This window comes from Ambystoma mexicanum, chromosome 3p (assembly GCF_040938575.1).
Source record: "Ambystoma mexicanum isolate Mex_15411 chromosome 3p, UKY_AmexF1_1, whole genome shotgun sequence".
Lineage (NCBI taxonomy): Eukaryota > Metazoa > Chordata > Amphibia > Caudata > Ambystomatidae > Ambystoma > Ambystoma mexicanum.
In genome coordinates, this window is record NC_090925.1 from 1,258,882,591 (window position 1) to 1,258,907,759 (window position 25,169).

Consider the following 25,169-nt stretch of genomic DNA (forward strand, 5'->3'; position numbering starts at 1 on the left):
AGGGGGTGTGTTCTAAAGTGTAATGGTTACCGTTACTGGTGGGTTAACCCACCATCAAGCACCAACGGCCTCCCACAGATGTCTCCTCATTCAGCACTCGAGGATTCCCAGCCACTCTGCTTGGAGAGATTTATTATAGACGGTGTTTGGCTGCGTTTTCTATTGGCTTAGCACCCCATGTATTCACATTGGAGCTCACCTCAATTGGAGCTGTCGCCTCATCAGCTGCCACTTTCTCATCAGATCACAGACTCTCTCCTCGTTGTCGCAGTGTCAACCCCAGGTTCCTGCATTCCGGACGCTGTAGGGACAATCCACAATCACCACGCACCACCCGGCCTACGCTGGCCTGGGGAGGGTGCGACGCTGCAAACAGCTCCTCCCCTCCGCTCTCCCCAGCCGCCTCTTAGGAGATGCTTTGCGGGCTCGCAACTACTCGCCTGCTCTGCAGAAGGGGGCCTTTCCAACCCGGCTGTCCTCTACAGCACCAAGAGCCTCCTCAGTTCTGAAAGTTGGTCAGGGGGTGCCCACCCTCTAGCCATCACCGGGACCGGCGCCAAAACTCGCCGTGGGTCGCTACATGCGCTGCACCTTCACTGATATGGAGGCTCTGCTTCCATCCCTCCCTAGCAGTCCGCCATCTTCCCTGCACCCCCTGGTGGCCTCAAACACTATTTTTAAACCCTTGCTCTGACAGACTTGTTTTAGTTATTCCTCGTTAAAAAAGAAAAGCGAGACAACTGCCTACGTTTGTATCAACCTAAACACAAATAATGATGTCTAACTGCTGTTCAACTACCACCCGAGTGGCACATGGCAGTGTTAAAAAAGTCGTTTTAAAAGCTTCAAAAAAATAGTAAATATGCGACAGACAGCCAGAGTGAGCCAGCACGGGGTTCCTCATTCTACGCCCTTGAAACTAAAATGTGGCAACATGGCATTACCTTTAAATCCAGTGAACAGGAGACATGCCAGCAACACCTTAATCGTAAAAGGAGTACATTTGACTAAGCACATAGGAAAATGCTCCTTGGAGTACCCTGGACTAGTGCAAGAAAAAGACAAATACCAAGCAGGCTATCTTGAAGTAGGCTCATTCTTTAACTGGTAGCCAATTAAGATCTGTGTGTACTACTGTGACATGATACGTGTCTGTTTAGTCCACACAACGTGGTGCAAGCAGGAAATCGTGAAATTGGTAATGCAAGGCTTGCATGGTGTTCTGGACTGTCATTGACTACAGCCGGTATGACCTTGCCCACACCCTTATGGTTACAAATGTCAACACCCTTTTTATTAACTGCATCACACAAACAGACTTATGTCAGAGATTTGGTGGTACATAGCAAAAAACCTTACTAAAAGGACACGTACATTTTTCACTTTTCTTTGAGATGTAATAGTCTGGAGACTTGGGGGGACAAAAATCCAAATCATTCTTAGATATGAACACAAATATTATTTACAAGCCGTTTTGGAAGCCTTGGGTTGGAGCCAGTTTCTTTTTAAACCAAGACCCAAGAGCTCCCAAAGCAGGAAAGCTGCCCTGATAAGTAATATGCCGGTAGAAGACAACAAAGCAAAACAGAGTGCTGCCTCCCTAGAAATGAGATTCCATAAAAGGACCCCAAATTATATGAAAGAGTGAGATCATGAGGCAGTTGAGCACCACAGTGTGCAAAGGAGAACCTAGTCACACCACACCCAGAGACTGAGTGGGGTGTCCACAGAGGAGTAGGGCCATGTGCCACAATTTGACTTTTTCGACACAAGAAGGAAGAAGACCATATAATAACTATTAAGGGTTACAGATGTCTCATCCCGCTTCAATAAGCTCATCGCCCACAAATAGGTATTTAAGCCACAGATTTGGTGGTTCACGGTCACATCCTGACCCAGAAGGGCATCTACATGTTTTTACTTTTCTTTTAGAGGTAAAAGGCTTTAGAAAAGATAACAGGCAAACGAGAATTATGTCAAACCCAGAGCTCTATGTGGGATTCTGCAGAGGAATTGGGCCCACTCATATTTTGACTCAAGAAGAAAGAGAAAGAGATGAAATTGTCAGAGGCTGCAGCGGTGGGAGGACCAATAGTGGCAAGCATGGCAGATGCACCCAGCAAAATAAGGAAGATCACTATGCTGTGGTCCAAAATCTTAGTAGATTTTCCCACTTCATCACAAGAGTGCTCTCAGTGCATGGGCTGGCCTACTTCTGGCCACAAGTAAACCCTCCAGTACATAAAATTTCACAGTCAGCTACCAAAGTGTAAAACTTTCTTAATCATGGTGAAATGGCCAGTCCTCTGCAAAGAGAGGGTAAAAGAAAGCCAGTGTCTGTTTTTTTAAAATCCTTTTCCCCCCGCATGGCAGTCCAGCAGCGGACCTCAAGGCATTTGGAAACTTGGGGAGGGGGGGGGGACGGGGGCTAACACACAGGTATGGATATGTCTTTGGATGGGGAGGGTTGGAATAGTAGCAGGAATTGGTGCGTTTGTGGGGTTAAAGAAACAGTAGGACAGCAGACATGAGTGAACTTGGCTATGGATTGAACCAAAAGAATGTTAGTTATGGGTATCACTCTATGTGAACATGTTGCGTCTTTAAGGGGGAATAACTCTGATGTTTTGGATGGTGATCCCATTGACGTCAATAGTTATTAACATGTTCTCAAGTCTTCCTGGGAGACTGGTCCCACTGTAGTCTAATTAAGTAATGGAGTTTGCTGCAAAGGTGAAAATGAGCCTGATGTGGTGAGGTATCCTCCAAACGAGGATGAATGTTTGGGTTTGTTTGCCGGGGCAAAGGGGGCAGGATTCTACATATTGGTGGCGTTTGGTTGTCTGTGGTGGCCAGGGTGCCGGGTACGTATTAGTGGTTTGTGAAAGCAAGAGGGGAAGCAGGGCACAGGTTACTACTGTGTGTTCTGGCAGGGGTTGTAAAAACTACTCAAGCTTAACTTGTTTCACAGTTTTTTCTATTATTTAAGGAAGGGAGGCAGAAGTAAAGAATTTCTATGAAATGAAAGTGCCACAGAAACCCAGTAAAAAATGAAATAGTGTCCTGTGATTTGTCATGTTGGTATATCATTTAAATTCGGAACTTTCTAGTAAGATCTTGAAAAAAGTATTGAATTTTAGTTCCTGAAAGTCAAACATACTGAAATAAATTGTACCTTGACATACGACAATAACCGGTAAACAATGTGCTCAAGTGCTGAAACTGAAGACTGTGCTAAAATCGCCACTTAACCAATGTATGAGATCCTGGGCATCGCATGTAATCTCATAATACCGAGCTGTCCAAATTGCCAGTTGCCGAATATTTCAAAATTGTCAGTCATTAGAGTGGTTTAGTTCTCGGGTTACTCTCTACAAAAACGCCTCCTTCACGGTGTAACCAGCTATAGCATTGCTTAATTTCTAAAAGATAGTGACCATTGATATATTTATTTATTTAGGACTTGTATATCGCTGATCCACTGACCCTAAGGATTAAGAGCGCTAATAGATAAACAGGACAAAAATAAAGCAGTCAGAATAAAAGAAAAACGGCCACCAAGGCTGGAAGGGAGTGCCAGAAGGCAGAAGCTCGGACCAATATGGTATTCGTTAAATAGAAAAGTCTTCAGTCCTTTTCTGAACACTCTGTTGGACTTTTCAGTTCTCAATTTCAGAAGGAGGTTATTCCAGGCAATGGGGGCCACAGAGTAGAAGGCTCCAACCTTAGTCTGTGATAGTTTGCAAGTAGGGACAGTTAGCTGGAAACGCTCATTAGATCTAACACTGTAATTGTTCACCTATATCACACACCACAAAGTAATTAGTTTCTTGGCTCAGTCCTCGCAACAGCAATAGAAAACCATGGCACTCTTTAATCTCAGTCAACGTTAAAATGTGTGCACCTGGCAACTATTCTGCATTCACTATGCTATTCTATGTGCACATTCCTTGTTACTTCCAATCGTTCCCCTTCATCGATGCCCGAGCAGAGGTGCGTTCTGGCAGAATGTGAATCTGGTTCCTACATACAGTATACAAAGTGCATGCTAATAGCATCCAATACCGGTCTTGAATTTGTGCTGCTAGAGCATGGGGGGGGGGGGGAATCACTGTGCTAGAGCACATATATCTTTCTCGGGACTCCAAATTTGTGTCCCATAGGGGACATGTACTGGATATGCTGTGGTATTATGCACCTTCTTCATTATGTTTAACCTATGCTACTCTACGTGTGTGTCATATAGCTACGGTACTGTATCCTCCGGTTTATAGTGAGTATTTCGAATGTCATTTTAGGGGGGGGAGGGTGGAGACATAACATCAAAAAAATACATTCGACGTTTTTTTTCGGCACATTTCTTTCGACTAAATGGCTTTCAAAAATAAGATTGACATATTAACTGGATACCGTATCCTCCATCTATTTGTATGAGAGCGGCAGTGCTGCCATATATTGTGGGCATCATCATGAAAGTTTTACAGTGGCAATACTGGCATGTATTTATTTGGACATGGGCATAATGAAAATGTTGTACAATTCTCTTGGTGATCTGGTATCCATCTACTGGATATTTGTTCATGCGTCAATCGTATAGAAGTGGTTGTAAATTGTATGGCATTTCAACTAGTTTTCCAAAAATTGTACTGTAAAACGCACCATTTCAATACAGTATTTTGAGAAATCTCCCTTCAGAGGAAAGCCTCACAAATTCCCTTTATTCAAGGGAAATATGAACTGCGACGATTCACCTACCCTCGTCACTTCTGCCCCAGGGGGAGCCCCCTCCCATGAGGCCAGGGTGGTGAGTCTGCTACCCAATAGTCACCCTGTTCAAGATAAATATGAAAAAAATCACCCAACCACCAAAAAGGGGAGAAAAAATAAAATCACCAGCTGCCACTAACCTTTAATCATTTCTAATTGAGGTGACCCGCCTATGATGCCTCTGACCAGCCTGGCATCAAAAGCAGCCTACGCACTCGGCTGACCCTTATGTCAGAGTTGAAACTGGCCTCCTGCGGGTGGTTCTGAGAGTAGAGGCAGGCATCTCCCAGGCACAGAAGTACTCCGCTTAACTGCTACAGCAGGACAAGCAGAAAAAGAATGTTGGAGAGGAAGCAGCCAAGACGAGGCCCATTTGATCAAAAGAGCATGCATTTATGCACAATGCGGAATAACGGCCAAATGTAGAGGCGAGAGCTGAACGTGTATCACAGACACAGGCGAACAAATGGCAGACAAAAGGATGAAAAACAGAAAATAAGGGGAGAGAAACTGGCAAAAGGAAGCAGAGACAGATGAATAGAGGTAGACAAGATTGACAGAGATTGAGGATCAGCCCTGACATATATTAAAGCAGGCTGACAGAAAGGCCAAGGCCTGCTTAGAGGGAGCAAGATTGTGTTTTGTTGTATTCACTCATATAGAGTTTCAACAGGGTCACCGAGCTTCAGTAAAACCACGCCTTCAGATAGAATGACCAGAGGCTGATAAGAGAGCTCAGCCTGGTTCTTCATGGATTCACAGAGGATTACTTTGCATACATTTGAACGATTTTGTACCAAGAGAAGGGACCAGAGGTGATGTTACCAATGGAGTGACAGGAGTATTGATCTAATCACAGTGTGTTTGACACCGAGTCATTTAAAAACCTGCTTTGAATCAATGCTCAACAGGGAGGGAAAATAGCAACCTAAACTACTGCGGTATCCTTCCAGGAATGCTAAAGCGCACAGTAAAGGATTAGTCACACCACAGGTGCTCTTTCCAACTTCAGACAAATCTAGCCAGAGCAATAGAAAACTAAAGTAAAATGTACTGTGGTAAAAAAAAAAAAAGTGTCACCTTTAAAGCCTCAATCTTATTTGCAGATGAAAGAATTGCAATCACATTGAGAGACCTCAAATTCTGTGACTGGTGTTGCGTTTCTATGCTGTGACCAAATCTGTACACACAAAGTACATTTCCATCTATGAGGCTTCATGGGCTTTTGCTGGGTCAACAATACACTTGTTTTGGCCAAACACAGACCAGATTTTACTTGTAGCAGTTTAGTTAGCCAATTGGATAATCACAGGTTCTTCTTTTCAACCACGTTCGCTTATCCACCACCGCCCACACATTTACATCAAATCTGGTCAATCCAGGGACTGGCACCCACTGCCTTATCAGATCAAGTGGTCCAGAAGGGAGGACAAAACACAGAGTCGGTCGTATCCAGACTAATCAAATTCTTTAAAATAGCTAGATTTGCAGGTCGAATAACTTACTCGACCTAAGAGAAATGCAATCAAGCCATGGAAAAGGATAGCAAAGAAATTAGCAGCGCTTTCTGTAAAATGGTGCCAGCTCACTTCATGCTTGGTGCACTGCTGCCAACCAGAGGCCAGTTACGGACAGTGAAGCTAGTAATTACTGAGAACAACGTTTGTTTGCAGTAAATAACCATTTCCTGAATTTCGATCTTCATGAAGCCTCCTCAACCATGTCAGTGGGCGAGTAGATTTTGCAAGGTGTGATCATCTCAAATCCAGTAGTGCCCTCAAATTGAGCACACGTGGACTCCTTTTTTGATATCTCAGTTTATTTATAACTTAGATATGTATTTTCAGTTATTACATTGCCTGTTCTTCTTTCTCTTAGGTTGACATGTTCTTTACCTCTCCTGCGTTTTTCATTATCTGATGTTCCCCGCTATTCTACATACACGAGTGAAGACAAGGCACTAAGGGATGCATGCTGTGCCCTGGAACAGTTCTCGTCAAAACTGCTTCAGCTGGAAATGTTGCCCCACTGAGCAGTCCCTGCGTTCGGCAAACATTGGGACCCACAGAGGTGCACATGGACGCCGGTGGCACTGCATGCAAAAATGCATGCACACGCTGTGCTTTTAGCATCAGTACAGTTTGCAAATTGTTACGGGCCTTGTTGCTCCAGTTAAAACCAGGTGCAATACAAGAAAGGCGAGTGTGCAAAAGGCGAGTGTGCAATAATATTTTAAGCAGTCAACAGAACTGTAAGTGGGAATGATTACTTATTATAGCTTTTGTTTGAATAGCGTTCCATTGTTTGCACACATTTCCTAAAATGTATTGAAATAGGATGAGCGTAGTGTGTTAATGCCAAACTCTTTCTTTGCTCTCACTAAACTCAAAAACTGTAGAATACCTGGACAATATAAAAACCAGAAAGAGCCAGGACGAATTAGTGAAGCTGTACTTTGAACCACCAAACCAGCATATAAATATACAAAAATACATTAAAGAAAAAATATACACAACCCAAACTTTGAAATGCATATAGCTTTATCGATGCCACTAAAGTAGAACTGTGTTGCCAGGGTACAAAATATGCACTCGCCACTATCCACTGGCTAGTGAAATTTGACACGTGGCGAGTAAGAGCTTGCGTACTTTGTGTATGTATAGAATTGAGGAAACGAGTGACATGACTGGCTAGGAGCTTGCAACTTGAAACGTTGCCTCCTGGTGTTGCTGTACACTGAAGGCGAAAGAGTGTAGCTGAGTGAAAGAAGGGTGTGTTCAAAGCAGGACTAATTGTGCTCATTGTTATGGAATGCATGTAAGTGTAACTGAGATGTGAATTGTGTGGGCAGTGTGTCAGTAGGCCATGTGAGGTATGGCTATGGAGGTGCAGTGTGCGATATGGGGTGTTCACTGCATTGCTGAAGATGTGTTAACATGGCTGAGGGTGTGCAAAGCAATGCAGAAGGTTCTGAGGAGGAGAGCTAAAGGCACACATATGCTGATGTCACAAAGGGTTGTCACAGATGGCCTCAAGAACCCACCAAATCTCGAAAACAGTTTCAAGTTTTCTGAAAGAGATCGAAAAGGGGCTGGCTAAAGGTGGTCCCTCTCTCTCGTATTCCCCCGGATGATTCCTCCCCTAGCTCGGGCATCCCTCATCCCAAGGATGGTATTGAGCGATCCGTAATCCCTATTCTCCACCAACTGACTGTCTGGTCTTATTGGCCTAATGGCAAACACCCTTTGTATCTCCTTTTGAGGACAGTTCAGGCGAATCCTAACCTCAATCTCACAAAGTTCTTACAAAATGTGGTTCCTTGCAGACACTGAGATCTCACTTGGCCCTTTCCTTGCACGTCCTTATACTCCTTGCCCTGATGTTCCACTCTTCTCCCCTTTCTTCCTCCCACTCTCCTAAGTCTATCCCGCCTTCAGACTTCTCTTCTGTCCATTTGATGTTCTCCCTCTACTCTCCTCCACTACCCTCTCCTCTCTGCTACTACTACTTCAAAGTTGACTATGTTTCAGCTAGTAACCCACTAACGTGGAGTAGCAGTTCAAGTATCTGCATTTGTGAATGCAATGCCATAGTACCTTCATATCACCGACAGTTGGGAGAAGCAGGGTGGCGTAGCTCGGCTTGATCGTTGCATATGCTAGGCCATTATTTGGACAACCTGTGTGCTCCTGCTGAAATGTCCTTCTCTATGCAAATTGTCATATGTGATTCAAATGTTAGATATTAGGTAATAATCATTGCAGAGTCTAGCTGTTTTGTACTGTATGTACTATAATTGCCGGCCTTACCCAGTCCAACAAGCCCGATCAAGTGTCTTTACAACTGGTTCACGAAGACTGATGGCTACTACCACTTATTAGTTCCTCATTTAGTTAACACCGTCATGAGGAGGGAGGATGTTACGTAATGTCATCAAAAATCCTCCTCCCGGGGGACCTTAATGATCCCGAGGACCCTCAGGCCTCTTCAGTATCCAACTCCCTCAAGGCACTAGGCTTTAGGCATTGTATCAAAAATCCCACCCACGCTAAGGGCCACATGCTGGACTGGATTGCAGACATCACTGCCAGATTTCTATTGGATCTGGATCTGGTCATTGTAGGCGTGTTGGACACGACCCAAGGGCAAGCATCTGGAGTGTGCACTCTGAGGAATGCATTCCTTGAAGTTAGCTGGCGAGGGCGAAAGGGCCGATGTACTGCACAGGTTCTACATCGCAGATTTCTGCAGCAGAACTCCCTACGGTATGGGGTGGAGGTCAGGCTGTATGCTCGGCAGTGTTGTTCTAGCATAGGTGGATCCGACAGCAGAGTGCGAGTAGCGCCGATGCAAGGGGGCCGGGCTGATGTGTGGAGTTGCAGTTGCAGTTGGATAAGTGCAATCGTGGCCATGGAGCATAGGGCCTGCGGAAGAGGGTCGGAGGTATTGTAGGAATAAAGGGCATACAAGAGAACTTAATTAACCATGTGGGTGGGAATAATGGAGCGTTGCAAGGGTCGCAATAGGCAGGAGGGCTGGAAGCACTTGGCTTACTTGCTGCAAGTCGCAGAGACCTTAGAGTGATCTGAAAACTGGACGTAGCATCCAAAATTGTGGCTCCATCGCAGCATCAATAATGTGATGCCTTATACGCAGGCCTTGGTAGCAGGCCGGTTTCGCCTCCCGGCTTGCAGAGGAGCGAGGGCAATGGCTTAGGTGCCAGCCAATCGGCTCCAAGGCAGCCCAAGGAAGGCTGGGAGCATTGTGGTTCCTCTCCCACGTTGGCGGCCATCTTAATCCACATAGGTGGATGGGGTTATGGCACAAAACAGCTGGACATGCACCAGGTACTAGCATCTAGTGACGCAGCCAACCACGGACCACAGCATTACCATGTTGGCAGCCACCATTATAAATTTGCATTTTACCTCAAAATCCATTCATTTTTTTGGGCAGGGTCACTGCTCCAATGTGCTTTAAAATTGCACCATTGTATGCATGTTCCTGCTAGGGAGAACAGGAAGTAGGCCACATACAAGTAAGTGTGCCACACCCATACAAAGTCTTTTAAGCACTAGCGCCCCCTGAAATTTCAATCATGTTGCACCCCTGGCACTTTGCAAGCTTGAAAAGGCCTTCATGTCATTCCCCTCCCCCTCCCCCTCTTTGGATGCTGGTACTTTTAATTCCCATTTGAATTTTGAAAAACCCATCCACTCATCCCCTTCCTACAACCTCAACCCCATGCCTATTGATTTTGGGACTTGCTTTTTCATTCCCATTTCAAATTTAGAAAAACTTCAAGTGTCAGAATTCCTAGCAAAGACTCAACTAGGAACTGGATGGCCTTCTCACGTTAAACTTGCGAGCTCTGTATAGCCCCCAGAATGAAGAGAAACATTTCAAGGCTCTGCTTTTAGATGGCTCACACCTGACAATGATTAGCATTTCTTTGTGAAACTAAATATAATCAACAATGTGGTGTAGAATGGGTGTAATGGGCTAAAAGAGAGGGACCGTCCGCACTGATAAAACGGCCCAATGGGATAATGCACCTACTGCAGAAGTCTATGTGTAATCTGTAAGCAACCTGTCCAGTTCCTGGAGCGATACTTATGCATTGCATGTCTGCTTGCTATGCTGGGCTCTGTAGTCACCCAACACCCCCAACCCCCCGAAAAGGTGCCCGATTTAATTCCCAGCACAAGTAACTTATTAATACTGATAGTGGGCATGCAGGCATTTGAGGGGCAAATGGTAGGCACTCGTGGATCCACTCGAGATCCATTTTTAGTTTTGACTATTAGGTGTCCCTTAAGCGCCACTTATAAGTCAAAACTATTGCATTTGTGGGAGATGACATTGAGGAGGGATAATCAGCTTCTTGGTGTTCGATTATTTATTTCACCCATTGACGGTCCATGCCATGATAAACCCAATGCCTATTGTCTCCTACTACCTGTCCATCCCAGCCCAAAACACATCCTCCTGGGATCTCTTTGAACCATCTCCATCAAGCAGCAACATGTACATTTGAGATGGCATTGTTATGCCTAAGCAATCTGCTGTTAGTTAATGGCTTAATTACTTTTATAACTGTCCTACTGGTGTGATAAAAATGTCTTAAAGGATAGTTCCGGGACTTTTTTTTTTTATTGTCCCTACGGTTCGGCCATGTGTTTTTAAGCATAAATCGGTAGATCGTAGAAAACTTTCCTATGGACCTTACCCGACTTTTCGTCCATTAACGCACTCGAAATCAGCCGCCATTTTGTGATAATCCTATCATTTCCCCCCATTGACCTGGCTCACCTGCGTTTGCGGCACTAAATCAAATCCCCCGCCCCTGAGCCTGACATCAGCAGACGCGTACCGACCATTTCCCAACGCCAAAGCACGTTTCGTGTCAACAATCGCTGCGCCTCAGCTAATGAAGTGTCGCCACGGAAATGGCAGGACGCCTCTTTCCTCAATAAGTATAAACACACCGTTTCACAACACACAGCAGCAGATTTTCGATTCCATTACTCTCTCTGTGTTACTTTGAGTATTCTGTGACTCGTTTCTGTGCTCTGGTCAGCTACCTTCGCCGCTTCTAGGCCTTGTCAACACCTGTACCATCTCTGTAAATTATTTTACTTTCTTTACCACACAATGGCTACAATAATGCCGTATATGTACGAGCCCGAGTACACCGAGGAGGAACTACTGGAAAGGCAAGCACGCGAAAACGATGGGGATTCGGACGGCAGTTGGGAGGACCAGTCAACGGATGAAGAGCCTGGACCATGTCGCATGGACTGCGTCTCCACCTGGTGCACGTGCAATCGGTGCAAGCTAATGCCAACTGAGGAGGAGAACTGCTGCTGCCGTGAAAATTCCGGGTGCTTGGCCTACATTTCGGAAGGCGAGCCAAGTCTGCAATGCATCACCGAGCTGCCAGAGTTCAGGGAAGCCTGCCTCTCACGGACCGTGTTGAGGATGATGATGGTGCTTATGCACGAACTTCGCGGCACTGTTCGTCCACGTAATCCGAGTAACGAGTAAGTATACTCTGGTTGTGATGTCAGTGATGCCACTATTTCATGGTCGTCTCCCACATATAAAATTGCATCTACATATCATTCGAACGCATGTAAATTGGTTCCATATTGTGCATTTTCTAGATAGAATTTTTTTCAAAGCAGAATGACATTTTTTACCTGAATCGACATTGATAAGAAAGTTTTGTCATTTTAATACAGTTTGCATCTTTCTTTTTCACAGGTGGTACAGGCTGGTGGCCTATCGTTGCTTCACTTGGTGGCTTCACGGGAGGCTCGGACACCGCGTTCGGAGAGTAATACCTGCCTGTGCGGTACTTGCCATTAGACAACATTTCCCCAGCGACAGTGGACAATACCGCGGATTTTCCCTGGATGTGCTGCAACCGCAACTTTACAATGTGTAATGTTTATTATTTATGTTCAATTGAAATTAAGATCTAAAATAAAACCCAACATATATTTTAACAATGGTTGTTTTGATTTTTTAAATGAATCTAGTGTGTCTCCATTGAATAGCCTTCCTGTGCCTTGTCTTGTCACACCACATGTCTCCGGCCAGCATCCTCCCTCACGCTGGCCGCCCACCTTCAATCCACATAACCGTTGAACCCATATGCAGCAGACATACATATGTTATTTTGCGGGTTGGCATCAAGCCTCCCGGCCTTGCCTCCTCCCCCAAAAATACTTACCACACCACTTTGTTCAAGCGTTGGCAATAAAAGGCCGTTGGATTTTATTGATACAAAACATGGTTATAGGTAAATAATCAATATGGTTGATCATAATAAATCATCCTTTTGGGCACCGGGTACAGAGATGACCCCCTCTGGCCCGTGCCGCCTTGCCACCACAGGCCAGCCTGCTGCTGACTAACTGCCTAGGCATCCAGGGTCTCCAGGGTGAACTGCACCCATATATTCTCCTGGGAGGGTGAGGTATTTATAAACTCATCCCCCTGCCTTCCATGTACTAGATCCTGCAGCCTGCCTCTTACATGCAGTTAGATGGCCTCTCCTTGGTGAGGCCCTGCGGCAAACGAGTCTTGTCTGCACGACCACCGCCCCAATCCACCCCCCGCCCTATCAAAGGCAGTTCGCACCGAGGTACTTGCGCTGGCAAGTGGAGCTGTCAGGGAGCGATAAAGGCCAAGAGGTGCCAAAGACCATGTACACTTCAAAGTGGTCTATAGAGCATGGGTTGTTGTTCCCATGTCTACCTCCAGACCCCGTGTCTCCTGCCAAGCACCCCCCCTCACGCTGGACGCCCCCCCTGCAAACCGCATAATGCCACGACATATTCACGCCATTCATTCACAAACACACCCCTGTTTCGAATTCTTTATAACCCACTTCATATTTCTAATGAGAACTTCTTTGCGCTTTGCTAGTCAACCCGTGAAGGTGCTGGTTATCTGCTCTTCGTCTCTGTGAACTTCCGTGACCACTTCGAGCAAACTCGTCAGTTTGCAACCTGTGAACTGCTCCCTGTTCTACGACAAGAAACTACTCTGATCCCTGCATCTAACTGTTTGTTCGTCAAGGTAAGGCCATGTACCATAATCATTTTGCGTCCAATTTTTTAATTTATATCTATTTGCTAGTAGTCATCAAATTGCATCCATGTTTTCTTTTCGTTCAAGACAGTACATGCAAGGAACTAGTCACATGTTCTGAGTTTAGTCAAATTATTTTTCTATTTTTTTAAAGTTATTCAAATACTTATCCGCATGTGAATAACGTGTATAGTTCCAAGAACCAAAACGAACCTTGCATTGAACCTTTTATGTGTCATTTAATTTTTTAACACATTGGTATTCATAGAGAATTGTTGATCTTTACTTTTCAGAACTTTCCACAATGCCTGCCTGTTCCATTGGCGGTTGCCCTTCGAAGACCCATAAAAAAATCTGAAGGTACTATAATGCACGTTTTCCCTAAGACAATAGATCAGATAAGAGAATGGGTCCGATATTGCGGATATCCACCGTCTGAGCTTGAAAGTAGAGTCCTAGAAGTCTTTGCGGACAAGAGGGGTGATCGATACCGCATCTGCAGCAGGCACTTTAGCTCAGACATGTACTCCACATCATTGCTAATAAAGAAGAACACACCGCGAGCGAAGCGAAAATTGCTCTCAACCGCTATTCCCACTCTATTCGTCCACATCCCTCCACTGGTGAGTCAAGTTTATGGATTTAGCTCTCGACCTTGCGGTAGTGTGTAGCATTAGCTAACAATAATTTTCCCATTTATGTATCCACTCAATATGAAGGCGGAAGATTCTCCATCCGTGTCGTTATTGCAGTCATCAGCCACTTCAAGCGCCTATCGGGTAATCTTACTTAGCTATTCTGCCACTGACTTGTTTTAGGCATGTAAATCAATAGTTTTCATTTATCGTGTAATTATTTTACCTAATGGTACACCCTAGTACTCGTCCTCTAGTCTTTGTTTTCAGTTATAATTATTGTTATCCAAAATAATGCAAGTACTGTCTTTCAGGGAGATGCTGAGGAGTCCAACGCATTGACGACAACCGTTGATGTCACTCAGATGCTCGAGGTACGTTTCCCGACAGTTCCATCGATGGAGATCATCAGATCTTGCATTCTTGTAGCGTGATTGTTACACACAATGTTTCTTTCGTTTTTAGCCATTGATATGTCCTTCTGTCGTCGCCCTCCTATGTGTCTTCTTTTTTCAATATTGTGTTCATTACTAATGAAAGTCCTATGTTTCAGGGAGTCGATGGAGCATTAGTCCAAGAAGAAGGGGGAGCATGCAGTTACGGGTCGGCGCAATGTTCTACAAGAACATCACCCCTAGTAGTTGATGCAGATCTCTGGGTGGTGACACTTCCAACGATCGAGCAAATCGAATCATATTTAGATATCCATTACTTATTTTAGACAACTGATCATTTGTGCAGGTCTATTTAGATGAGCCGTTGACGCCTGCACAAAGTTTATGTTCTTTTTAACAAAATAGAAAACCATACTAATGCAATTACTGTGTTTCAGGGAGTTGCTGAAGCGTCATCTTCAATAATATCAACAATGGAAGTCTATGCGCAGCCCGAGGTATGGATCTTGACAGTTCCATCTAACTAGATCAACAATGCGTGAATAATTGTCGTTTGAATGTTCTACACAATGCGTTAATTCGTGTTTTGCTATTGAGATGTACGTGGGTATTGGTCCCCAAGTACATTTTGTGTTTTCAATATTATTATACATACTAATGAAAGTTCTATGTTTCAGGGAGTCGATGGAGCGTCAGTGCGTGATGGATGTGCTTATCATGAAAATATAGTCGTTGCAGCGCAAGAGGAAGTGGAGACATGCACACACGAGTCGGAGCAACAGCGTCCTGATGTTGAAGTTCGAGGCAAGAAAGTTTCAAAGAAAAGAAAGCAAAAGAATGTTAGTGTCCTGGTCACTATATTATGTTGTTTTTCACTGTTAATAGTTCAATACTGTAAGTTGTGTTTAAACTGAACATCCCTTTTCCAATCTGTCCTCTAGTTGCGAGTGGGTGTACGAACTAGATCTACACAGACAGTGAAGCGAACGAGAGATGTTGCTTGTCAAACCTTTTGGCAGGGACCGGAGACTGGAGATGCATCGTGCCAATGGGAAGAATATGAAGTGATTGACAACGGAGCTGTACCACCACCAGCCATTGATAGTGAATGTCCTCCTGGTAGTTCGGATGCAGTCGGAGATCAATTCACAGAATCCACACCCGCAAAAACTAAGACCGCGAGAAAGTTGAAGAAATTGTTTTATTCACCCATCACCGGAGAAGGAACAGATGTTGCAATGGAAGAGAATGAAGTGGACGACAATGAAACACCATCAATATCACTGAACATAGCGGAAGACGATATCAGAGATTCTACCTTTCATGTGAGTGACATGTCCTCAACGTTACAGGCCGAACCAGCTGGGATGCAGAGTCACAGTATAAGGAAAGAGGCCAAATTCATTGTATTCGATAGTTGTTTGATTGATATTATTATTAGGATGAAATGTGGGCATTCGGTTGGTGGGGAAGTATGTGGGGAGCCATTGATTAATGTGACTAGTGCAATTCGAGGCACTAACCTTAAAATACATGCCACCTGTACAAAATATCATCCTTTCTCATGGTCTGCACAACCCATGCTGGGGCAACTGCCAGCAGGCAATCTACTTTGTGCAGCGGCCGCACTTTTTAGTGGTTCAAGTTTTAAAAAGTTAGAGTATTTCTTTCAGTTTGTGGGAATCCATTTCATTGCGAAAACTCAGTTCTACAAATACCAAATCGATTATCTATTTCCAGCCATTAGCGAAGCTTGGAGAATGGAAAAAATGTCTATTGATAGTACATTCGCGGGCAAACAGTTCAGGCTAGCCGGTGATGGACAGTGCGACAGCCCAGGATTTTCAGCCAAGTACTGCACCTACCACTTTCAGGACATGGAAAGTAAGAAAATTGTGAGTTCGGTGGTCGTGCAGGTGTCACAAAGTACATCCTCAGTGGCCATGGAGAAAGTTGGCTTTGTAGCATCATTGCAAGAACTACAATCGCGGGGAATGGTGATCGACCCGATAGCCACGGACAGACACGTTTCAATTGCCAAGACAATGAGAGAAGAGTACAAAAATATAAATCACCAATTTGACGTATGGCATCTTGCAAAAACAATCAATAAAAAAAATGTCGGCTGCAGGTAAAAAATAAGATATGCAAGGTATTTCACAGTGGTCCAAGTCAATCAGCAACCATCTTTGGTGGAGCTCAAAAACATGTGGAGGGTCGTTGGAAATTCTACTGGAAAAATGGCGGTCAGTAATGCTACACTGTAGCAACGTTCACCGCTGGACCACAAACCAACATTTCCACAATTGTGAACATGGCCATTTGTCCACAGAGGAGGCACGGAAGAAGAAGTGGTTGATTCCTTCATCACCCACTCACAAAGCCATTGAAAAGATTGTATTTGATAAAACTATAACAAGAGATTTGAGGGGACTCACGGAATTCTGCCACACAGGAGATTTGGAGGTGTTCCACAATATGTGCCTAAAGTACAGGCCAAAACGATTGCATTTTGGCATAGAGTGCATGATAAATCGGACTCTTCTATCGGTCTTGGCACACAACCATAATGTTGGCCGTCAACAAAGTATGACGACCGGAACTTTAGGGACGCTTCGCTACAATAAGGCCTTCACTAAAAGAAGTAAACAATGGGTGATCAAACCAGTGTTTGAGGATATGCAATATGAGTTTATTGAGAGACTTATTGTTGATGTCCTAGATAGGCACATACATGGAGTTGTGAACGAACCTGTGCAGGGGACAACTGCATTGCCACCCAACATTGCCTCTGTTCCATGTCCACCTAAAGCAGAGCTCATTGAGAAACACACATCACGGTTTAAATGATTGTAATTTGATTGTCTGTTCTCTCGAGTCTCCTCATTTTGCAGGCCCATTGAATATGTGTATCTATGTAATGTGTAAATAAAAGTGATTGCTCAGTGTACATGCAATGTGTCTCTCCACCGTTGCCCCTCCCTTCACCGTGCAGTTGTGCGAACCACCCGGGTGTCACCTGTGACTTTGCTCTGGAGTCTCCTCATGTCGCAGGCCCATTGAATATGTGTAGCTATGTATTGTGTAAATAAAAGTGATTGCTCAGTGTACATGCAATGTGTCTATCCAACCTTGTTCATTTGCGCATTAAATTAAACCAAACAGTAATATAAATCATTTTTCAAAAAATATAGAATGTCTCCGTATTTATGGTTCTCTGGGGCTGCAAATGCACGCAGACAAAATGCAAAGATGGAGTGTAAATTTCCAGTCCTGTGAGATGGCCTTACACTGAATGTAGCTAACTAGGAATGTGTGCTCGTTCAAAGTGAAGGTCAGCTGCTTTGATTTTTTGCTCGGGTGCCGGAATGGCCCACGACTCAGTATAAGGTTGTATTGTTATTTGACCTTGACAGGCCGGGACCATCCCGAAAGACGTCTTTTTGGGGGTGTGGTGCAATAACGTAAACGATAATGAATATAATTTCAGAAACGAAAGCCATTTAATGTTCGTTCATTAGAAGAAATAACGTCGGCATAGAAGGAGTGGTATTTCGGGGCTGCCCTACGCACAGACACAATGGAAAATGCAAATATAATGTAAGTAACTCTTTAGATGAGTTTATACCGCAATTTAATTACTATACAGTAGCTTTAAAGACGGGTTAAGTTGTACTTGTTCGTTCTATGTGGCATATTGTTTTGTGCCGCGCACTATCTTGAGGAGAACCATCTCCTTTTACGGAAGCACCTCAAAACCTTCCTCTTTGCTTCTGCTTTCTCTCTCCCTCTCCCCTGCTACAACTGGTCCACTGTCTGCGACCTCGGTCCTGGGCCCTTCCACTCTCCACCTGCACTGCCTCCCTGTCAACCCCTGCACTGGGGGACTGTCTCAGTATCCTACAGCCCCCCCTTCCCAGCACTTGTTCTGCACTTACCTTGCACTCGCCACCAGCTGGCCCTATGTATTTATTATTTTATGCTACTTACCTTGTACTCCACTTCCCCCCTCCCCTTCCCCTTTTACCTTCCCCCTACCCCTGCACTTGCGCGATCTGAATGACACCTGGCCTAGTAGGATCGTTGTCTGTCTTCTCCTTGTTCCCCCCCCTCCCTGCCTCGCCACGCCTTGAAACACTTGTGTATAGGCGCGTTGCAAATGCCATATTATATCATATCGGTGACGAAGTGTTCCACTGGCGCTCAGGCGGCTCTGAAAAAGGCGGAGGAGAGGGGGTGGGTTACTGGAAATGACGTATAATACCCAGTTGCACTGTCCTAGCTATGAAATAATTTCCCGACCTAATATATAAAATGAATAATTTAAATAAACATCTGATGGTGAGACTAATTTCATTTTTTATGTTTTTAAAACAGGTACATCCTTCATTATTGTATGTGTCACGAGTACCAGACACCGGCGGATGGCTTTTACAACCGCCAGTTGCTTCTCCGCGTGAACAACGTTACCACCCTGACCATTTTATGGGACGATCGCCAAGTACAAGTATGCCCTTACACGGTACTAATGGCTAGATGCAACATACATACCGTTGTGGTGGCCTAGTGCCTCGTTGTTGGAACAGCCATGCGATTATCAGTGCGACCGAAGAGCTTATTTTATCGTAAACCAACACCCTGTGTACTGCACACGAACATCGCTTGCCTCAAGACGAACTATTTTGGATCGAGAGCAAAGAAAAATGCAAATCGCTGAATATTCTCTAAACATTTGATGTCAAATAAATGTACTTTACCAAATTTACAATCTTGCGGTTTGATTTAAAAGTGCAGTTTCATATTCCGAATTGTGGCGCGCTGTGTTGTGAGCTGATCTGTGTTGGTTTCCGGGTTCTGTGTGGAGTCGCGTAGAAGACGCCTGGGCGCGTTTGCCTACGCAGCACAGTCACGTCACGGATAGAGGCGGGGAATATGAATGTTTTGATAAAGTCTGTTTCAGGGGCGGGGGATATGATTTAGTGCCGCAAACGCAGGTGAGCCAGGTCGATGGGGGGAAATGATAGGATTATCACAAAATGGCGGCTGATTTCGAGTGCGTTAATGGACGAAAAGTCGGGTAAGGTCCATAGGAAAGTTTTCTACGATCTACCGATTTATGCTTAAAAACACATGGCCGAACCGTAGGGACAATAAAAAAAAAGTCCCGGAACTGTGCCTTCAGCCACTTGATTTAGATCGGTTTCCTGCACTGAAGTCCTGTTAAAAACAAACAAGCATTCACAAAGCCAACAGTACTGCCCTGAAAGGTAGAAGTACTGCAAGCTTTCATTTGTTTTGTAGCTGAGCAATAAAAAAAATTAGACTAAATAATGTATTCACCTAGACATTTTAGAAATGTACACTCGTCGGACAGATTTAGGGCGTTGAAATGGGTTCCATAATGAGCTAGCCACATAAGGCTGACCATGTGCAGTAATCACAGGAGTTAAACATGCACTACAACTGCATGGATAATTATGCAAGTAACATCACAAATTGAAACTGTACCAGGTCCCAAATCACTCAACTAATAAGGATGCTTCCCAGTTTCCATCTCAAGGGTATACTCTGCCAGTATAGCTGTGAGCCCCACCACCCCACCGACTATATAATTGTTCACACAATTCTTGTAATCTAGGAAACAGATTCGAGCCTTCCAACATCAAACTGGAAACACAAGCAGCTGTTTATAAAACACGAAGAAAACAAGTTTATTATACATACAAGCAGACAGAGGTCAAAGTTGCAAGCCACTAGCCAGCCATAAAAAGTAATTTGCAACCTCAATTCTACGTATGCACACACACCACCCCATTTCTTACTCACCAGGAGTCAATTATCACTAGCAAATGGTTAGTGGCGAGTGCAAATGTTGAGACCTGTCCTCAGTGAATAGTTAATAAATCGTTTAACTGCATTTAGCTGCCACAAAAAGCTATGAGCTTGCAGAAGCTAGTTTAGTTTAAGATTTGAGGCAGTTTAAAAAGTCCTGGCATGTGAGCCACCCTCCCTGGCTATACTTTGCGTCCATTATTAATGGTATCCAGTGAAAGCGTGAAGGATTGAATCAGACACAAAACATTGTTACTCTGAAGTCGAGTTGGCATGTAAGCTATACATGTAAAATAGCAGTTAAACATCCATAACGGAAAAAAACAAAAATGCATCTATTACTACTGAATTATGTATGTTTAAGCGCCAGACAGCTGTAGAAGGGAATGAGAAAAGAAAATAGCTTCATATTGAGTTAGGGAGTGTGGTTTAAAAAGTGGTGCAGTTCCATTGCTGCCATTTTTTTGTTGTTGCAGTAATGGAAAATGATTAGTTTAGCCTTGAAATGGCAGATTACAAGGTGCTGAAGGTAAATCTTCCACTTCAACACCAAAAATGGTCCGATTTACTGCAGTAAGATTATCTACTCTGCCACCAGTCATAGCCCTGCAGTGAATTCACAGGATTGATTGGAGGTAATGGAAAATGATAACTGTATGAGATGACAGTACATTTGTGATTTTTACTGTAGTATAAGTCTAACGAGTTTGGTGGTAATACGGTATTACCACCAAACTAGTTAAACGTGTGTGCAACTCAGCCATGCACATTTATAACAGGATTTCTAGTGGTGGCAATGCGGTGCCAAGAGCCATTTTGGAGCCCATAGGACTTCATAGGAATTTTTTTTACAGATTTACCACGAGTAATAATTCCGCCTCAGTAGATCTGCCACTTTTGTTCTCGAAATGGAGGAGCACCTTGTTGGAGATAAATCCACCACTCCATGGCCAGCTTAGAAATCAGCGGTGCAGTAAAAGTGATGGTAATTCCAATACCACCCAAAAAAGTGTCGGAAATGCAATTAATGCCACTTTATTTACTGCCCCGCCAAATTTCTAATGACAACTAAAGTTTTGCACCCTAGAACAAAAAGAAAAAACATGTTTTCCCATAAGACAGCTGTTCTTGTAGCTGGACCTGCATGGCCTTCAGTAAAGCATGGATTAAAGCACCAATAGGATTACCTCTCACATGTAACAATTATGGGCAAAGCAAACAGTTTCAGAGAGCATGTAAAAATTAACAGGGGTGGTCTTGTCTACACAACTAAGCGCATACTGCAACACTGCTGGTACAACCAAAACGTGGGTTCCTGGGCAAATCATTTAATTGCACTGTTGAGGGTGAGGCTTTTTAAAAAGAGAGAAAGTGGACTGCTATAAATATACACGCAGCCCTTGCATTCGGGGAGGTGGGCCTACCAACACATTTTTTTCTCAGGGGTCTCAACATAAAAAGTTAGTATACCACTGCCATTGCCCAATGGGGCCAGGGCATGGTTGCAGAGCCCACGCCTGAACATGGGTGTGCTGCCAACAGGGTAAGGTGACAGATGGAAGATGTTGGATACGAAAGTGCACTACCGGGGGCTCTCATATCCCCCCACCACAACAAGCAAACAGAAAAGTTGACAAATGTTTCTGTCTTTAAATGCACTGGGGTGTCCTCTGGAGTGAAGGCCGTGATACCTGCTCGCAGGGGGTGTTTAAGAAATAAGAGACGGTTATGACTGTGTGATGAAGAGCGGGTGGGAGCGGGATAGAGGCAGTGTGTGTGTTTGTGTTCCACTGATAGGCCAAAGTTGTTCTCTGCGTCCGTTCTCAGCTCTGTTACGTTTATGCAAATGCTATAATGGCCCGGCCCCTAAAATAACTTCCCAGCTCCCTTCCTCCCTCCCTCTGTCCCCTCATAAGGACTTTCCTGCATTCCCTCACCTGTCCCTCCCACCTGTACTTATTCTGACATCTGCCTCTGTCACTTCCCCCTGCCCCCTTGTTGTCCCTCTCCTGCCGATAGGCTGCTGCCCTCTGCTTGTCCCGCTTCCCCTGGCGTCTGTCCCAACCAAGCTGTGGCAGAGAGGGCTGGGCACCTTTTGAGTCCGGTCATGGGGTTAATGGGTCAAACATTCACACTCTTTTGTCTCCACTCCTGTTGTGCCTGTTACTCTCAGCCACATGCTGTAAATGGCACAACAGGGAGGGGAGACAAAGGGGTGTTAATGGGTGGTGGGGACACTGAGCTGTGACTAACACAAGTGCCAGCCAGCCCCAGCTTCGCGCAAACTCATTTGAGCGAAGCCGTGACTGCCCTGCACTTATGCCAGTCACAGCTGCGGCCCCGGCCCACTTAAAGCACTGACTACTTAGCCATACGATGAAAAAAGCTGGCAAATGGTGCTGATACCTGAGCATAGCATTGCAATTTGTCAAACGTGTATCTAATGCCTATACAAAAGCCCAAACTATTGCCTTTGCCAATGCTTAATTAATAGTCCTCCGTCGTATTTTGAGACTGCCTCCCCCCTGCTTGCACGCCAGTAGAGCTCTGTTCCGCACAACACACAGCAAACACTACGAGAGCGGTTACCTGCCCTACAATCACCGATGCATCTCATGAGAGCTCTTCTCTGCACAGAACCGGGCGCAGAACACACACCAAAGCACACATATTATCGGAAGAGCGTATGCTTGCAAGCACACATCCCAGGAAGACCCTTACCCGAAGCAAACATAGCACAGTCCATGCCACTTCTTACCTCCTGAGACTCCCATTTGGGTATTTCCTTTTTCCATTTTCAAGTAAATTTCGGCTGCACAATTCCTGCGGTTTCACAGCAATGTATGCGAACTAAAATGCAGAATAACAGAGCTGTTCCTTTTTTTCTGAATCGGCACGACACATGTACTTTTTATGAAACTAGTTTTCCCATTAAATAAAATTAGTAGGCAGGCAAAGTGTGGGCGGTTCTATAGGGGAGAACAAGTGTACAGCCAGTTACCCGTTCTGGGGAAAATGGGGCGGAGGAAGTGCCATGGAAGGAAGCGGAAATGGATTTCACTTCCGAGATCACTAGCGGCAGAAACAGCACAAGCTGCAGTCGTGCTTCTTTGTGTTGTCTGTTACAGTGTTAGTACCTACTCCTGCACATTAAACCATTGTTGCACAGAACAAGAATTTACCTAAAAAGTATGCACGCAATCAAAAATGTTACTTATGACCCATACTTGTGGGTGATTTATGGAACTATATTCACGTGAAACACGGCAGGTCGGGAATCTCTGGTGTGCTTCCTTCTTTACTGTTTTGTGTGTGTAGTATCTCAAAAAGTGCGATGATAGCGTACGTAGAGTTTGTATTGAGCGAGCACGTACTGATTCCAGTGTGATATTTTACAAGGACCAGAAAGCTGATGTTATTTTTGAAATTGTAGAGCATGATAATGTTATAAATGGATGACCAATTTGATTTGTATTAAATGTTTTTCTTTAATTGCTTTCAGACATCATTGCTTTAATTTATTTCTATTTTTTTCCCCTATATTCATTTTGGCAGAATTTGTAAAAACTCTGGGGTTACAGGGTTTAGAACAAGTTAAATTTGCAGGCAACCACAGTTGAAGCTAATCCATTTCATATGAGCAACATAGTGCAGGTTGTTTATCATCCCACATCCTACCCGCTCTTTCCCTTGGAGGAGCAGGAGCTCCTTAACCTCTGCTGGAGCAGGGGTTATACATGGTGCTACCTGCACTACCAGCTATAGGTAAGCCAGCTGGCTTCACAGCTGCCTCCTGCGGCCCGACCTGCATCCCCATCTGATGTTCGTGATTGCGCCCACTTTTCCAAATAGTGCCTTCACTACAGCTATAAAGCTATCACAGCACGGGATGATAGTGCTGCGCCACGCCGACGCCAGGAACACCCAGCAACTCCGTTGCTGAGCGCGAGGTAGGCTCCATTAAAAAAATGGCCGTTGCGTCTCTTTGATACCACCCTCACCTTGTACTGCATCGCTGCTCCTGGCCGCCTTACCCTGATAGGCTGCGCCGTTAGCTTAAGGCCCAATTAGCTGCCGGATAGCGTAAGCCGGCCTACGTCTCTAAGGCACACGGATCCAAGGCTGATGCCTGTCCTAGCCTGTCGTGCCGCATCGGACCCGCGAGGCGCAAAATTATGCCCATTTTGCCTTACGCCTCGCCTGCGCTCAACCGGCGCCACGTGTTTGCCCAAAAGGAACGTGATGTTTCCTCACTGGATCTAGAACTGCTGGTCGCATCTCGCCTATGACCCCAACCACTGTAACGTGGTAAAACTTGCTGCTCCCACCTATTGTTCATCTTTTTTGTCGTGATTGCTAACGGCTAGGTCTCTCTCCCGTGACCCCTTCTCACCTGAGGTTCCTGAAGATGTGCTCAGTGTCCGTGAGGTCCCTCTACTTCCTCTAGTAGTAGCCTTCTGGGTCTTCTTTCTTTGGCCCTTTACCTTCTTATCGTGGAGGTAGGGACAGGCTCCAATGGAGGCCACCTTGGCAACTGAGGAACTCCCCGCCAAGAGGGAGCCCCAGTAAGCCCGTCCTAAAATCCAGGGAAAAAGCTTCTGCGGCACCAAAAAACCCTGAAGCACACAGGCTATACGTGGAGCTTGATCGGACTGGCGGTAGAGATTCTGCAGGCAGTAGAATTTATCCAATTTAAAGGGGAAGCTCCTTGGAAGGTAATTGTAGATAGGGAAAGGCAGAAAGAAGAGGAAGACAGAACAGAGAGAGGTATAGGGATGAACGCCTAGAGGGGCTTTAGTGTGTGCAGAGGCACAGGAAAGGAAAGAAATCCTGCGGCCCGAACAGAAATGACATTGGAAGCCGGAGGCGAGCAGAAGGAGAGCACTCAACCGAAGCCGGATGAGAGAGAGCGGGAGCGAGGAGAGAAGGCAAGGGAAGA

The 25,169-nt window shown here is 44.9% G+C and overlaps 1 long non-coding RNA gene across 1 annotated transcript in view; it reads right to left on the reverse strand.

Annotated features, from left to right (window-relative positions):
• The window catches only part of LOC138581427 (uncharacterized), a 41,472-nt gene extending 18,207 nt beyond the window's left edge, over positions 1-23,265 (reverse strand). The window contains exon 1 of the long non-coding RNA XR_011304549.1: positions 22,989-23,265. This is a non-coding gene — a long non-coding RNA (uncharacterized lncRNA). The remainder of the gene's footprint in view (positions 1-22,988) is intronic.
• Between the last annotated feature and the right edge of the window lie 1,904 nt (positions 23,266-25,169).